The sequence below is a fragment of the Cricetulus griseus genome, chromosome 5, assembly GCF_003668045.3.
Source record: "Cricetulus griseus strain 17A/GY chromosome 5, alternate assembly CriGri-PICRH-1.0, whole genome shotgun sequence".
In the NCBI taxonomy this organism is placed as follows: Eukaryota; Metazoa; Chordata; class Mammalia; order Rodentia; family Cricetidae; genus Cricetulus; species Cricetulus griseus.
Window position 1 is genome coordinate 131,937,631 of NC_048598.1, and position 15,710 is coordinate 131,953,340.

The 15,710-nt window shown below is 42.3% G+C and overlaps 1 pseudogene; it reads left to right on the top strand.

The window, feature by feature from the left end:
* The first annotated feature begins 261 nt into the window (after positions 1–261).
* On the top strand, positions 262–1,217 carry LOC113831703 (annotated as a pseudogene).
* Positions 1,218–15,710: the final 14,493 nt, after the last annotated feature.

Below are 15,710 nucleotides of genomic sequence, written 5' to 3' on the forward strand. Positions count from 1 at the left end.
CCCCAGGGCTGTTGCACAGAGAAACCTTGGTTCAGAAAAAAAAAAAGAAAAAGAAAAAGAAAAAGAAAAAAGACAATGGGAGAAAGATGTCTACTGTGGATAGAATGATTGAGAACTATTGTGATACAATGACTGAAAATGCTAAGTATGGATAATACCAGCACCTAGCAAGGCACCCAGCACTACACAGAATGACAGAAGGATCTGCAAGACAAGTCTCCATGGCACCTCCTGCCACCCCATGGCTGTACCAGGATCTCCATGGCCCTCTTCAATAAGAAAGCTTTATATGGGTTTTCTTCAGAGGCTAAAACAAGATTGCATCCAAGTATGATCAGCAGCTAGAAAAATCTAGGCATGTTCCCAGAGGAGTCAGTCATGGACACAGGCATAACTTCTATCTTGGTCTAAAGGATGGCATCATCCCATACTCTGGGAAGTCATAAGCCACAGCCAGGCTCTGTGAAGTTGGTGATTCCTCACTAACCTGGCCTCAGTAGATTATGGGTGACTTTGTCAAAGCTGTGCAGGCTTATAGTATGAAGCCACATCATAAATTTGAAGCAAACAATCTTATTTAGGATAGAAAAGTGACTCAGATTCAGATGATGCTGGCGGTTCTAGTCGGTCTGACTGAAGGGATTCCTTGAAACCACTGACATTGTAGTTGAGTGTTCAACAAGACATTTAGATGAGGGGAAAATTGAAGACTGGCCAAAGTGTCATTGGTTTGCAGATGGGAACCAACAAATGTACTAGCCCAGCAGGCATGACAACCTATGAGACTAGGGAGCATCTTTATGATTCCCCTAAAGCAAATTGACAAAGCTTCTGACCAGACTATGATGGATTTGTAAATGAATACCAGCAAAGACCAACCAGGAAGAGATGTTAGCCTCAGGCACCAGAAAAAGCATAGACAAACAGAAGCTAACATGGCAGCCAGTGGGCACCTGGACCACTTCTCTACAGATGGGTACCAAGAAAGTTGCTTCCTGGAAAGGAGTAGTGTATTTTCATGCTTGTGGGGAGGGGTGCAGAGTCCCAACTACTGTGCCTCTCTCCTAGAACTTGTCATTCACAGCAGAAGCCAGACAAAAGAAGAAATGGATCCAAAATCAATACTAGAGATTGTCAGACAGGCTACTCAGATGCATATCATGGCAAGCAGCAAGATGATTGCCACAAACATTACCAATATGGCAACCAAGCTTTGATTGCTAGAGTCCTATAAAGGAACTCAATATTTTGCCCATTGTTTTTCTCCAGTGAGCACAAATGTAGCATTGAGTCGTTTGTTTTTTATCCTGTCTTCCTAAAATACCATTACGCTTATTGTTTCTTTAAAAAGAATTATGAACATTCCTCTGTACTTTTTGTGCCTCTTCCCTCCCAGCTGCTGTTCTGTGCTTTAACAGTTAAATCCTAGGATATAGCCAACAACCTGCATATCCTCAGTGAAACAGGATGCTATGAAAGGAGAACTCTCTACAGCCAACTCTTACCTGTGCATTTTGTACATTCATACAGTCTTACACTTTAGCAACTGTTACTCCCAAACATTAGGAAACCGGCTCCTTGGTTGCCAGGGGAAGGGCTTTTTATTTTTCTGTTTAACACATCTGGTTTCTACATGGAAGACTCACCTCACACTTACTCTCGATGTGGTCCCAGCCAAGTAAATCTAATATGCAACTCTTAGAAATGTACAGGTCAATGTCTATGCAGTGTTTGCTGTTTGCCATGTTTCAACAGAGCTATGAGCAGTGTGCAGTTGTGGTCATATGCACACTCATTCTTTTCCTTAGGTTGACAAAATCTCCAGAGTGGTATGTCCGAAGGACCGAGGACAAAATGGCCACAGACAGGCAGGTGTGGGTGGTGGAGTTGCCGAGCCTTCATCTGTGTAAATGTATCCATACAGTCACTCTGTCACTGTTTTGTTTTGGGGTTTTTTTTGTTTGTTTTTTTGGTTTTTTTTTTTGCTTTTTTGAGACAGGGTTTCTCTGTGTAGCCTTGGCTGTCCTGGAACCTACTCTGTAGACCAGGCTGGCCTCAAACTCACAGAGATCCGCCTATTCCCCCCACCTCCCCACTCCAAGAGTGCTGGAGTTAAAGGCCTGCACCATCATTTCCCAGCCCTTCAACCGTATTTATTGCTGCATTTCTCAGCACAAATTATCCTATTGTGTTTTTTTTATAAATAAATACGTTTGAATGTTACAAAAATTAAAGAGAAATTTAAAAGGTGTATAAAACCATTTTTCTTTAACTGCAAACTCCCTCAAGTCATTATTCCCATCACTTCTGCAAAATCCTTGAGGCCTCACAGGCTGAGCCAGTGGCTGAATCTGAAGCCAGCTTCTCTCTGACCCTGGTTTGTTTCTGCAGTTCACTGTTCTCGGTTCTAAAATATAGACTTAGGAGGTAGTCCACATGGCCACCTTGCTGGGAACAGAGCGTGGTTAACAGAATTGCCCCCCTAAGAGATGTAAAATCTGTCTTGAATTGGGAAAGATTTTAGCTGATGCTACATAATCACCGATGAGCTGATGATTTCTTCTTAAATTTTGGTTGTGATTTGAAAGCATTTGGAAGCTGAAGCAAGGCTGCTATAGCAGATTCCCTCCTGTAATAAACAGTAGGCTTGGAACTGTACTCCAGAAGTCATCAGAGCAAAGGGATGATAGAGCATTAAATAGTTCTTTATTAGCCAATAATATAAAATAGCTAGGGCTGTCTTCTGATCGTGGAAATAGATGGAGCATGTTAAATGCTGTTCTCCACAATGTGGCAGAGAAGACAGTGTCTCCCCTCTGCCAAGACCAGGAAATGTCTGGAAATGATGCATGGTGAGCAAATTTATAGTATCCCCAACTGCTCTCAGCATTTAGTCTGAAGTAGCTACTCTTGGCAACCCAAGAAGTCTGGCTTTTAGTGATGTTAACAGCACTACGTAGTCCCAACACGGCCCTCCGTGGTCCTCTCCCATCTGGCAGTGGGTACAATGCTTTCGATTCAAAGACCATCTTGATTCTGTTGTCTTCGAGTACATTTACAATTCAGTCATTGACTTTTTGTAAATCCCCCAGCTTCCTTACTCGCTGCCGCTTTTCCAGAAGGTAACTTAAATGTTTACAGTTTAGTAATAGGCCCTGTATCGATGCTGAGCCAAGGTTTGAGTGAAGCAGTCATTGTTAGGAAGCAGTGTTAAGGGTGGCTTAGGCTTCATCGTTAGAGGACAAAGTCAATTAACTAAACATATAATTGTATCTGAATAGCGATGGAAGCAGACACCCTTGTGGAATAGTTTACAGGGAGACCACTCCCAAAACTAGTGAAATCAGCGAGTTCCCCAAGGAAAAGGACTGAAAGACAAGTGATAAAAAATAAAACTCATTGAAACTTAGCTGGAATCAGGCAAAGACGGCTTGGTGGCGTTTCAAATGTTCAAAGGTTTCTAATATTCTGGATGGAGAATCAAGCCTGATACAAAGAAACCATTTCTTAGAAACCCCAACTTGTTGCTGACATCTGTGTTGAGCAACAGACATCTTAGTCTCAAACTTAGTGCCTGCCTGGAGGAACTTACAAGAAAAAAGGAACCCTACAGATGTGTATAAAGATAGGGACATTCTATAACTTCTGAGCCACTATTTAGTTTGAGACACTTCTGTTTGCACTGTCAGGGTCTTGTGAGTTTCATGCAGGCTTGTCATCCCTGTACAACCGGCAAATAAAATGTTTGAACCTGAGCCATTGAAGACCCACTTATCAAATGTGATGGACGACTTCTCCAGGGTACTGACTCCCAGGGAATCATACCGTGGCTGCCCAGCTGCCTCCAACTACGTCATCTTCCATCCACTGATCTAAAGACCAGTGTTCCTCAAGCTTTAGCGTGCTTTCAAATTAACTGGGAAATCTGGATAAAATGTGCACCTCTAAAGTCTTTCAGGCCAACTAAACGCATTCTTTTTGTTGCACAGAGGCCCGATTATTCCACTTTCCTTATCTGTGAAATAAGGAAGCCAATGAACTTGTTGTGATGGGCAGGTTTGCTCTCATGAGCCATTTCTAAGGGATGGTTTATGACTGGGGCAGGGCTTTCCTCAAAGGAGTCTGAAGCTGTCTACAAAAGAGGTGATTGATTAATAATGTCTGCCATGTGTTTGAAATGGAAGAGACATGGGAGACACAATTAAAAATCCTACGCAGCGCCTGGAGAGATGGCTCAGCAACTAAGAGCACTTGCTGCTTTTCCAGGGACTAGAGTTTGCTTCCCAGCCCTCATTCACCAACAGCATTTAACTTCAGCTCTATAGGGTCCAACACCCTCTTCTGGATCCCATAGGCACCCCCACACACATGGTATGCACTCATACAGACACACACAAACATGTAAATGAAAAATAAATCATTTTAAAAGTCCTTTGTAGAGACTTTCTCAACTTCTTTATTTTCATGAATCTTGGGATTTATAGAACATTAGACAACTTGAAATCCAGAGACTGTTGGGTGATGAAAACAAGCCAGTTCCAACCCCAGCACTAATATCTATGTGTTCCTATGATGAATGTGACAGCAATCATTGTTACAAGCAGACTTTGGAGTTCAGGTTTTCTCTGGAGAAGCTCTGCACACAGCACACACCTCTGGATTGCTGGCCCGTGCCAGTGGTGTTCCGGCTTTGTCTGTGTGGTCAGAAGGAAAAGGGTGTGTCTATCAGATTTCGAGTGTCTCAAAGGGCTTTCAGGAAATAAATTAGCTGAATTTCATTGGGACATGGAAGAGATCCAGGCCAAACATGAGGAAGTTGTTGAAATATGGGACAAGTTCCTCCCTTCGGAATCCCCCCTTGTTCTTACTCAATTCAATTTAATGCCTGTTAAGATCCAGTAGAAACCAGTCACTTAAATGTCTAGTGTTAAGACAGATATATTTGATAAACTCTTTTACAACAAAAAAGAAAAATTGTTGATGAAAATGAGTAGTAATGGCATCCAATACTCATGATCTAAGAGAGGAAGAAAGCAGAATGTGAACCCATGAAATGAAAATAGTCTCTAAATGCTACTATTTTGAAAAAATAAGTCTATCTACAGATGCAGTGTTCCTTAACTTTCCAAGTTTGCTTTAATAAACAGATACCAATATTGCTTTTCTAGAAGGAAAGAAGTTATGAAGAATTTATGGTCCTTGATTTAAGTGGACATCATTAATGATAGAATTAACACAAACTAGAAATGTGGACTCATCCATAATCTTGTTACTAGAATTTCACATGCTAATTTATTACTATACCTGCATTTCAAGCTTTGAAATAGAAGCGGGAATGTTTATAGACGGTGCCTTAGACTGTAAAACCCAAAGGAAGATAGAGGTGTATACAGTTAAAGAATGTTACATTAACTCAAAGCAGCTTCAGAATTTCAAAAAACTAGAATAAGGACTCAAACCTTAGATAAATATGCCTCAAAAAATTGAGGAAAAGGATTCTTTAAGTGTTACAGCTCTGAGGGGGAAAGGCTTCCCCAGTGGAGGTGCCACAGTGCTGAGGGGAAAGGCTTCATCAATGGAAGTGTTAAAGCCCTGAGGAGAAAGGCATCCTGGCAGTCAGGACCCAAGGAATACCACAAAGCCACACCACACAACAAACCTCACACAAGAGATTTATTGGAAGAGACACAAGAGGGTGACTGCCTCTGCTTGGGTGAGAAGCAGTAGGGAACTGAGCAGGAGACAGGTTTATATAGAGTTTCTTGGGGGAGGAATTTTCCAGGATGAAGGTTTCTAGGGTGGGGATTGGTGGTATTTCAAGACAAGCCCAAGGCTTGGTGGGATTTTGAATTTAGGAATTGGTGGGTTTTCAGGTTCAGGGATTGGTGAATTTTTGGGCTCAGGAGCTGGTGGGTGGTGGTAAGTTTTCAAACCTGGAAGTAGGTTTGGACATTTTACCCTACAGATTCCAAAGGGGTGGCCCCGTGGTTTTCATCTGATTAACTATATAGAAAAAACAGTGCCAGATTTTGCCATGTATGAAAAGACAGCATAAGCATAATGGAAATGTAAAACTTCCAAAATGTAAGCAAAATACAAATGACAAGCAGAGGTGTGCTTGGGAATTCATGTTGAAATCCCATTCTGTGAAATCTCAGACAGGCCAGTGAATGTCTCTGGGCTTCAGCATCGTATCCTGTAGACTAGGCACAACTACACCTGCCTTCTGAGAAAAACAAGCTAACATTGACTGAAAGTGCTTGATAAATGGGAAAAGTCATGCAATTGTTCACTGCAACGCAGGGTGCTGAGTCTTAAACACTTGAGTACCACACTATGACCATTCTCTGTTCTCTTTTTATCACTGAAATCTCCATCAAACTGATGCTTGCAGACAGTACCAAGTAAGTCATTTACTGGTGAGCAATGCAGGCCAGACATGGGCATCTTGTTTCTCGTCCTTGTGCCTGATTCCAGCAGAGAGCTTCTGTCTGGCAGACAGTTCTTCATCTGTAGCCAGAACTTTTAAGGAGCTCCAGTATAGCCTAATTTGTAGGACATTTTGTATCAGTGCTGCTGGTCCCTGATTGTGTTACTCAGCACACTGCTTTTGTAACTTGTCCACTTGTTACACTGTCTTCAAACTCTCAAATGAAGGTGTCTATAAACTGGTAATAGCTAACAACTGATACAAAATTTCCTGCTTAGACCTGGTTATCCATGTTTCTTTTCAATCCTGATCAAAACTACCTTCAAATGGTATTGCTATGCTTAATTGATATTGATGCATTTATTTTACCAAAAGAAAACATGTTCATATTTTGTCCACATGAGATTTAATCTCAATAATCCTGAAAGCGAATGTGGCTCAGTCTCCAGTATGAATTACATTCACCTGACAAATTTGACTACGTGGACTTCAGGCACCGCTGTCGCTAGTTCTGTAAGTATTTTCAGATGGATCATCTAAGAGTTTATATAGGGACCAAGCAGAAATTTGTCTGGACATTATCTTGAGGCATCAGTATTTGTCTTTGGTTCTACACCCAACATAACTGCTAAAGCATTCTCTGTCCCTTTCTCTGTTTTTTTTGGGGGGGGGTTGTCTCATCATAATTCTGCTCTTTGCTGACTTTTTCTGCTTTTCTGTGAGCCTTTCCAAAGATTCCCATGAAGATGTGACCATCAAGACTTACCCTCTCTACAGGCACTTTCTCGGTCTCCTAGGAATAAAGCAAATACTATCTAGGAACTTGTCTGGCTTTATTCCATACATAAACATCATGGAAAATTCTGATGAATAAAAATTTTCTCTTCACCTTGGTGAGAACATTTCCTCATCTCGGGTATCCCTGCCTGAGGGAGAAACGTCTCACCCTCTGTACCCCAAGCCTCTAGTCTAAACAACTCCCAAGGAACATATCACTAAACATAAACATTACCCAGGAGGAAGTGAGGCATCTCCTTGGAGATGAAGACCCCAGTCTGAAGACAGCAAAAGTCACACCAGATGTCACATCCATGAATGGCATCAGGCTTGGGGTTTATTTATTTTATAGAATAGTTTGTACACTAAGGGAAAATCAAGATGTTTTCTTTTCCTTTCTAGAAACAAAGAGGCAGACATAAACATTTTTAAAAGAACAGCAAACATCTCGCTAAATCAAGACAATGTGGCAAATCCATGGCCAACTCTATGATGAAAGAACTCAAAAGAGTATCAGAATCAGTCGGCTGCTTTCTTTATGAAGTCCAGACAGCAAGCCATTATGTACTATGCATTTACCCCAGTTCAGTTCTATTACACAGATTCTGGAACAATTATATGAAATTGCAGGATAGACCCCAGCCAAGAATAATCTCATCAATTTTCAGCATCACTCTGGTAGCACAAAGCAAAAGGAAAGGAGAACCCACAGAATTGTACAGGCTTTTTCTCAAATTCTAAGTCCCCCATCTAACACAAATAAGAGGATGGACACTACATTACTTGCTAAGGGCAAACTCATAACCAAGAGAGTGAAGGTTCAGAACAGCATGCTGGAGGAACTTGGTAAGCCAAAAACCTCAGGAGCCAGTCACTTGGGACCGAGATGGGACAGCCTCCTTTTAACCAGGAGCCAGGTTACATGCTCATAGTTCCAGCTAAAAGGGAGGCTCACTGGAACTCTGGATCTCAAAACAGCCTTCAAAACATGGGAAAAATTGTGTTAAAAAAAAAAAAGCCGGGCATTGGTGGCACACACCTTTAATCCCATCATTAGGGAGGCAGAGGCAGGCAGATCTCTGTGAGTTCGAGGCCAGCCTGGTCTCCAGAGCGAGTGCCAGGATAGGCTCCAAAGCTACACAGAGAAACCCTGTCTCGGAAAAAAAAAAAAAAAGAAAGAAAAGAAAAAAGAAAGAAAGGACAAAACTAACTGAAAAATTGTTTCCTTTCCTCTAAATCTATAACATTCCAGGACATCTTTTGTCTATTTAATGACAGGTGGAGAAAAGGTGGGAAATCCAGTTTGAAACATGTATGTCTGTGACACTTAATGATTCATGGGGAGTTCACTTTGTGAGCCAATGTCTGAGCCATAAGGTCACCCCCAGAAGACTTAGCATGCTAAGGATTTCTATCAGACAGAACAATGCACAGAGGTTGACTGTACCCCATATCTTCAACTTATACAAATAGTGTCAGGCAGGCAACCCTACAAAAAGAGAGAATCCTTCCCTTTCAGTCCCCTGGGGCTTTCCAGGGCTTTAAGGGAGAAGTACAGGGAAGCACAGTGTTAAATTTGATGGATGTGATTAATAATAAGAGCTCTTATCAGGCAAAAGGAGGGCTCTGCTTCCTAGATGGTGTGCTCCGAAAACCACAGAAATAGCGCAGGATTGAGGTGCCCTCTGAATAGACCTTTAAGGGCTCTCTGACTTGAAGAGTAGCATTGTGGTTAGTGGTCTGGTCTCAGGCTTCAGACAGCTTCACGTTTGAAACTCTCCCACTTAGTGTTGTCATTATCTTTCCTAAACTGAGTAATCTCTTGTTAAAAATGGGATTGGGTGAGGATTCAATGAGATAGCTCAGTGCCTGGCAAATAATTAGCACTCACTAAATAGTGGCATCAAGTATATTCTCAAGGAGATCGATATCAGCATATGATAGAGATACATGTGTTCCCTTGTTTATTGGGGCACTGTTCACACTAGGCAAGCGGAGAGATCAGCCTAGGAACCCATCAGTGGATCAACAAATAAAGCAAATGTGGTTTATACACACAGTAGAGTATTGTTTAGCCATCAAGAAAAATGAAATCACATAATTTGCAGGAAAATGGACAGAACTGGAGGTCATCATGTTAAGCAAAGTATGTCACATTTAGAAAGGTAAATATTGCATACGGGATCTCATCTGCATAATCCAGTTTTTTTAGGCAGAAAAGTAGAGAATAACTATTTGGGAAGGGGAGGAGGACCAGCTGGAGGAAAGGGTACAAGAGAGGATAATGAAAGACAATGTGATTCAGGGTATATACATGCCTGTGTTAAAAGGTAATGAAGTCTGATATTTTCTATAATAAATATGCTAGGTTCTTTTAAAGATTTTATTTATTTATTATGTATACAACATTCTGCTTCCATGTACATCTGCACACCAGCAGAGGGCACCAGATCTCATGACGGATGGTTGTGAGCTACCATGTGGTTGCTGGGAATTGAACTCAGGACCTCTGGAAGAGCAGTCAGTGCTCTTAACCTCTGAGCCATCTCTCCAGCCCCAATATGGTAGGTTTTAAACATGGCTTTGGCATGGCCCACAAGTCCACTTGTACCTTTTCCTATCTTCTTCCTTTTATAATTATAAGTTACTCTCTTTCAACTCTAAGAATATTGCTCTGGGAGAAGCCTGTCCATTCCTCTCTGAAGCTATTTGCTGTTATGTTACCTATACATGCAATGATTTATTAGCACCCACCCACTTCTAGAAGCTACCTCCTCCTTTGCCTCTCATAATAGGCCAAATTCAGACCAAGCTAGGAATATCAAGTAAAATTTAAAAACACATGAAGTCTGCTTTTTTCAATTAATAACATAATTAATGCCAAGTTATGCCACTTGGACTGACAAAAACCTCAGAGCCAGCCCAGTGGTGGTGGCGCAAGCCTTTAATCCCAGCACTCTGGAGGTAGAGACATGCAGATCTCTGTGAGTTTGAGGTCAGCCTGCTCCACAGAGCAAGTTCAAAGACAGCCAGGCAGTTATACAGAGAAACCCTGTCTCAAAACAAAACAAACAAACAAACAAAAACACTCAATGCCGCAAATGAGAAACCTTTATTGGTTATGGTAGTCCAAGTGACTCCCCAAACAATTATGGGCTATTAATCATGCCATTGGTTGCCTCTTTGAGGTTGAAGGTAAATTCCTATTGCTGAAAACACCATGCAATTCAGACACAGGACTGAGATGATCCAAGCTGAATCTGAACTGCAAGCCTCCTTCCTGTGGTATAGCCGCCATAGTACCATTAATACCATGCTAGCTGCCTGTGGTATAACCTCCATAGTACCATTAACACTATGCTAGCTGCCAAGAGAAAGAAGCAATCAAAAAAACCCTATCTATCCAGCTGTGATGTCTATGAACCACAACGACCGAGATGGCAATATATCTTTAAAGGTGCAATAGTGGCACTAATATCTTGGTGGTAACCAACAACTGTCTAATTGGACAATTAACAAAAGGGAAATCATGCCAGGTAGTAAAGCCTAGCCAACTACTCATGGTTCTTAGAAGAGATCCTACAACCACCACTTTGCTACACTATCACTGTTCCCTAACTACATTCTAAAACTTATCCTTATATCACAGATAATTGTAGCTCTCGCCTCTCACCAAACACTTTTCATGTAAAGTTTCTCTTTACAGCAAATAGAGATAATTACAAAAAGCCAAAGCTGGTCACACTTCAGAGACCATGGGGAGCCTAGCGCCATCTACAGCACAACTCTGAAGTCTTAGGGAACACCAAAGTGCAGAAGAGGGGGTGGAAAGATTGTAAGAGCCAGAGGACCAGGAAGTTCACTGTGAGACTGTGTCTCCTGTAGATGGCTACCTAGATTAGTCCTGAACAATAACAATATCAATAGGCAGACTAACTCAGAAAGGGGGAGATTTCCGTCTCACAGGATCCCGCCACCAAACAAAGAACCACAGATAATGTTTTTGTGACTGCTGAAACAGAGAAAAGAAGCCTCTCCCGATGATGAGCCCCCAAATGGCTCTCCAATACAAAATGATAGGCCCTGAAATCATACACACACAAACAACAAAAACAGATGTATGTGTACACAGACACACACAGACACACACACACACACACACACACACACACACACACACACACACACACACACACGTGTGAGCAAGTCTGTAATTAAATAAAAAGAGCCCATCAATTTGAAAGGGGGAACACTGGAAAGGTTAGATGTAGGAAAGGGAAGTGATGTAATTACGTTTTAGATTTTAAAATGTATTTTTAAGTGGCTTTGGCATGACACACACATCCACTTGCACCTTTTCCTTCCTGCATCTCTTGTGTGTATAAGTTGCTCTGCAAAAGCCCTCTTTCAGCTTAGACACTATAGCGCTGGGAGGATCCAAGCCACTCCTCTCTGGAGCTATTTACTATTGTGTTGGCTATAAATGCAATGGTTTGACATCACCCACTCCCTTCTAGAAGCCACCTGCCCCTCTGCGTCTCATGATAAGCTGAAGTCAGACCAAGCTGGAAAAGTCAGGTAAAATATGAAATTACTTGAAGTCAGCTGTTTTCAATTATCAACATTACACAATAATCACACTCCCAGCCTCTTTTGTAGGGAGCAAGGAACTTAAGGAGAAAATTGCATATGAAAATATTACAACATGCAACAATAAGAATGAATTACCATGCTCCACTCTTAAAGAAAACAGAAGAGGGAGGGGAGAATATATACCCCAACCATGGGAAGTGTGGCCGGAGAAAACCAGCATTAGCTGGAATGGAATTCTAAGATGCCAATGCACGGCTTGTTTGGAAAAGTGAGCACTGCTCCGCAAATCAAGACCAGCTGGAAGATTGGATCTAAAGCAGCTCTGGCCACGGGAAGGGGAAAATCTGAAGCTGCCTCAGAACTGGCTCCATCTGCACGGCCTTGAACTAGAAGATGCAGGGTGGACCCATGCATTTCAGTCCAGTTTTACTTCTCTAGGGTTAAATTGTCATGGGCCCAGGTCCCAAAGCTCAGCACAGAAATATAAAGCATGTAGGTTCAATTTCCCCCACCTTTCCACCCAGCACTTCTTTTTAGGTGGTGTGGCCTGAATGGGAGGCCCTGCTCTGGCATCAGACGCACAAGGCTGTGCCATGTGGCCGTGGGTGGCTCGTTGCACTGTTTTCTTTCTAGGCCTCCATCCCTAAGCTCTGGCTATTGCCAGTCTGAAATAACTTAATATGCTTAAGTTCACTGTTGGTATCCAGTAAGCACTTAATAAACAAATAAATAATAAAGATTAGATATTAATTATTCTAGTTTCTTGCTCTTATTGGTCTCAATGTTTCAAAGTTTTGTTTGGGATTTTGTTTTCATGATTGAAAAACAATAGGAAACTGTAACTGCTAACCTTTGAACTTGAGCCCTGCTTCCCCACCCACAAGGAGCACTAGTTTCTAGCTAATGACCTAGCAAATGCCTCTGCAATCTTGTCTTTGTACTACCAGAAGAGGGCCGAGGTCAGTGTTCTTAGGGAATAGAAAGTTTCCTCCTTGTGTTCTCAGGCACTGCCCAGGCTTGTTTCCGAGAATTCCCCTCGCCCTCTGAACTTTGGGGTGCTTTAGACTTTGTTCTGTTCTAAAACATCAAGGCGTGGCTTTCTTCAAACACCAGTGCAAATGATTAAAACAAAATTATTCACGGCCAAATTACAATTAGAAGAACCAGTAGAAATGCAAAGGATGTTCTCACAGCCAAATTGCTTCATTTTCACTTCTTATTTTTGATTAAAAACTACCAGCGCTCCTGGGATTTACAGAGGCAGTCAACAAAATGTGTTATAAACACCTTCTTCAAAGAGGCCCCCAGAGACCGTCTGTAAAATTTCTCCCTCTGATAATGCTCTCCATGCCAGTTTTGAATAATCTTGGAGCCAGCCTGACACAGAAAATGTTTTTCCATGCTCCCAAGGAGCACAGATGGTGGGCTAATGTGGAGATACACCTGGAGTCTTTGACATGGAGTTTGTCTCAATTATTTTAAGACTTAGTATAAAGGCAATGACATTTTGATAGCAAGAAAAATTGGAGCCATACAGAAGATGCACAGTGATCAAAACATGGCCAGTGTGTTCATGAAATCTAAGTTCCATGTCAACAAATAAATCTCTTCTTGTACAATCGCTTTTAAAAGAGCAAAAGGTGTATGATTGGCTTTGCACATGCTCCCCCCACAGCCCAGTCATCTCAGGAGGTTCCCACCTCTGTAGATGGGCTCTTCTTCCCTTGGCAACTGTTTCTTGTGTTTCCATGGCTGTACTCTCTGCTTTGCACAAAAAAAGCATTGCTTCGCATTCCTTTGTTCAGGATTTTTACCAAGGTTCCAGAGGGACTGAATGTTCTGAGTGCACAGAAAGGTGAGGAATGGCTTGTACATTGGGATGGGAAGTTTGCATATGGCAGTGTTATGTCAATTCCAGAAAGTTCTATATCCCCAGCTTAGGTATGACACACAATACTCGAGAACAGGCAGGTCAATTCAGAGTTCCTTACCTAACCCATGCATCTACCCTGAACCTCTGAGAAACAAGAACTATCAGTCTAGCTTCTCACTATCTCGGCATGTGAACGAAGCTGAAGAGGACATCCCCAATGCCCCTCAACCCATTAAGAACTCATCATGAGGCTAGGAGTCCCAGCTTATCTACCCATGAGCCTGTGGAAGGACGAAAGTGGGCTGAGATGAGGGCGGGAAGAAAGAACAGAAGGAAACTACATAAGAGTGCTGCCAGATTGGCATCCTCAAAATCTCCAAGGACCCTTGAAAAGAGGTGATGCATAAAGATGACAGGAAGAAGAGGCAGCATACACACCCATGACCAACTCCGGGCCTGGACTTCACTGTGACCTCCATTTGCAGTCTCGCCTTCTAGCTACACTGACCAATAAGAACAACCTCAAGCAATAACTAGCCGGGGCCCCAGGGCTGTGTGCACCCTAATGGACAGTGATGTTTTCCAAACAAGACATCCTTTGTCTTCCATCAGAATTTACAAATTAGTGAAAATGGACAAAGCTCCCAAGGCAACAATATGGAGCCTCTAGATAAGGAGGCCATTGAAATGAGCCCGGTGAAAAGTGAGGTCATCTTAGACTAAGATGGCAGTGGGAGAGAAATACATTTAAGCAAGATGAGCATCATCAGATCTTGCAATTAGAGTGAACCAAGTAAAGGAAAGCACTGAAGATACAGCTGTGGTCTGCAGTTTGGTAAGCAGAGTGTGTCAGTTCAGCCATGGGGTAGAGAAGGAGGAGGAAGCCAGTGATGATGTGTTAAATTTAGGAAACCTACCAGGCATCCAAGTGACTAGACATTGCTAGTCACATGAATGTGGATCTCAGAAGAGAAGGATCTTTCTCCAAATCTGTCTTCCAAATTAGTGTTCTAACTAAGGGTGGGAGAGGGGGTGGGTGGTGGAGGGTGCACCAAGGCCTGAGGATCATGCTCCCTGGATATGGAGTCATGCTTAATTTCATCTTTCATTTTAGTAAATATTTACCGTATTGGTTGTATAATGCTCATTGCCAAGGGTTAAGTATCTCACAGGGGACACAGGCCCTGACCGCATAGACCACAGATCAATGACATAAAACAGAACATTAATTCTTTAAACATTGAACTGGCACAATATCTGCAGTCACACAGGCCTAGAATCCTAAAATGGCTGTTCATGAGCAGTGAAATGTTAACAGGTTTCTGAGCTTTTCTGTGCTTCTGTGTCCTTGTCTGTAAGCGAATTGTGATTTTACTTTTTTCACAGATGTGGAAATTAAGGAAAGAACTGGAAACAGTATTTAGCATAGTGACTAGTATACGGTAAACACTTTATAGGTGTTAGCTGGGGTCACGGGTGTGATGAAAAGCAGGGAGAGGTCAATAGACAGAGCTAAGAAGTTCAGATACATACAGTTCCTTTTCCAATCTGTCCTGGCACTCTTCCAGACAATTATGTCATTCCAAGGCAGAAGGAGCCAGGCAGGTGTACAAATTCTGTGACAGAAAGGTGAAGTTACACATGAATGACGAGACAGGGTCACTGAGGGAACCTGAGATGGTCTCTGTGTGTGTTCCTGTGCCTGACTCTCATCTCCATCTGTACTTGCCTGCTGTGCCCCACACACACACACACACACACACACACACACACACACACACACACACACACACACACACACACACACACACACACGGGGAGGCGGGAGGGGGGGAGCACTTGTTAAAGATGCTCTTCCAGATAATTCCTTTCCTAATCTGTGAAAATCTGCACTGTCAGGGTGATGACTAGATACGAATATGAACATGGGCGCTATAAACATCTGCTCTGGTTAACAAGCCATTGTCTTTTCATAATTCCTTCTGAACCTTGACCGTGCAAGAGGTGGGCTTGCCTGGCCGCAAAGCCGTGTGGGTG